Consider the following 2,691-nt stretch of genomic DNA (forward strand, 5'->3'; position numbering starts at 1 on the left):
ACGACCCAGTGGATCGATTAGTACCAGACTTTAAGAATAATACAACATCACGTTTAGGTTGTTTTTCTGTGAGCTACGTGTGCAGAAGGTGTGGGTTCCCCGAGGCCTGAGGAGTAGGAGCGCACCCACCATGCACCTGAGTTTTGAGGTCAGCGTACACGCAGGGAGGCGTCTACTTGTTCTCAGGTCGGAGGTGAGGAAGCCCATGTAAAGGACCGTCACTGCTGCAAACACGACGTCGCCATCTAAGCGCAAGAGTCCAGAGCTGGTGCTTTCCGCTAACCAGTGGTTTTCTGAGAAACTGGAGAAAGCTCTCCCCCCGCATAATTTGCGCACACACACACACACACACAGGCACGCTTCGTACCGTTTTTAAAAGTTGCAAGGGATTCGCCGCGCTCAGGGATACCCAGGTTAGGAACTCCAGCTCTTCAGCTGCCCTTTTCAAAGGAAAAAGGCAAAACTAATCCAGAGCCAAAACTTGAACTTTCAAATGCACCAAATCTATCCTAAAAATCAAAGAAACTTACCCTTTTATGCCAAAGTAAAAAAAAAAAAAAAAAAAATGCATTTTCTTGTGTGGGCTTAACATGTCTTTCTCCAGCCCAGCACATTTGAAAATAGATGTGTGTGTGTGTGTGTTTTATTTATTTTTGCTTAGCATTTCCCACTCCAGTTAATTTTTCTTTATTCTGTTTTCTTAAGATCACATTTAAGGAAAAATGACGTTTTTAAGTGACTGTCTTGTACAATGAAAATTCACTGATGTAAATTATTTGCCTTTAATGTCTTGAACATAATCATTCTTTTATTTTAAAGATAAAATTGGAAGATTGTGTAAGGATGCACACTGGGTCCTGAAAAATCCTAAGTAAGGCTCTCTCCCCAATTAAAAAAAAGAATTTAAGATAGTAAAAAGTGACCATCTGATAGTCTTAGGACCAGTATTTACGGACAACAGAACTGTTTAGCTGTTTTAGTCTGTGTTAAAAGAAAAGCATACGAAGCTCCTATGCCTTTCTTCGTCAGAGATATATGTCTGGTCTGTGGAAGGAGACTACAAAGTCTCCTTTGTAATTGTTATAATCATTTTCAATTTTCTTCTGTTTGGCAAATGGATCTTTATTACTAGTAAGGGATTCAGGTTTGAAGAGGCTTATTTCCTTTCTCCATCATAAAAGTTTTAGGACTTGGATTTTGTGGTATAACCACGTCCCAGTGGATTCTAATGAGACCTCATTACTTCTCAATGTCCCAGTAATTTGCTACATTGCAAAGTGGGCCTGCACAGAAGTTAACATCCTGTGGTGGTTTCAGTGACCACTTACTTTCCCAAGGAGTCCCTTCCTCTTTGCTGTCTGTCAAGTTACCAAGCTGCTGGTCCCCTCCCTTGTGTTTCTCTGGCTGTCAGTTTTTATAAGTAAAGATGTCATTCCAGGGATTTAGAGGTTTAGCTGCAGGAGTGTGTTTCTCCTGATGAGATTAGATGAAGACAAGGAATAGGGGGCACCTGGGTGGCTCAGTGAGTTAAGTGTCTGACTTCGGCTCAGGGTCACGATCCCAGGGTCCTGGGATTGAGCTGCACATGGGGCTCCCTGCTCAGTGGGGGGCCTGCTTCTCCCTCTGCCCCTGCTCATGCTCTCTCTCTCAAATAAAAATCTTTTTAAAGATGTATTTTTAAAAAATAAATAAGGAAAAGGAATAAATAACTGTGCCCGACTAGATCCTATGAACCCCAAACTTAAAAACATGTTTAGGTTTTTTTCTTAAGTTACCCTTTACGGAGTGCGACGGCTTTAACTTATCCCTCTTATTTCTAACTTATTTCCACAAGCTTTGTTTCCCAAAAAGGAAAGTCAGATTTAGAAAACCACTAACTTTAACCCAGCCAATAAATGGCAGAGCCAGGATGCAAACCCAGGCCTCAGGACTCCATGCTGCCTCTTCATTTAAAAATATAAGGTGAAGGGGATCCCTGGGTGGCGCAGCGGTTTGGCGCCTGCCTTTGGTCCAGGGCGCGATCCTGGAGATCCGGGATCAAATCCCACGTCGGGCTCCCGGTGCATGGAGCCTGCTTCTCCCTCTGCCTGTGTCTCTGCCTCTCTCTCTCTCTCTCTCTCTATGTGACTATCATAAATAAAATAAATTTAAAAAAAAGATTAAAAAAAAAAAAATATATAAGGTGAAGGAATTCCGAACACATAAGTGAGAACACTGCAACAAAACAATAGTTCCTGACCACCAAATAACTGATTGTGAAAAACTGTGCACTTGAAACAGAAATCTATTTAAATGCCATTATAGCAATTAAGCAAAAACAAAGCAAAGTTGACTAAGAAACCATTATTTTTAGTTTTGTTTTTTTAATCTCATGTTTGAAAAAAGATAACTTTCACTGAAGGGAGAGAAAAAGTAAAGCATGCAAAGACACTGTAGCCTCTAAAGGCAACTTGCAGGTATCTGCAAGGCACTGATTTGTTACTATTTCCTATTTATACATTAAACTGTTAATGCCCTTTTTTTCTCATTGATGAAACTATAACCCTACCCCTAAGGAGGCAGCCCAGCCCACTCCTGCCCACACAATGGAGCTAGAGTTGAGAAGGAAGTGAATCTGAGAATGGGAGTGCTGAAAGGAAAAGGAGGAAGCAAGGCTTGCAGGTGATCTCCAGTTTGGAGGGACAGGGAAGA

This window comes from Canis lupus, chromosome 16, assembly GCF_003254725.2.
Source record: "Canis lupus dingo isolate Sandy chromosome 16, ASM325472v2, whole genome shotgun sequence".
Taxonomy (NCBI): domain Eukaryota; kingdom Metazoa; phylum Chordata; class Mammalia; order Carnivora; family Canidae; genus Canis; species Canis lupus.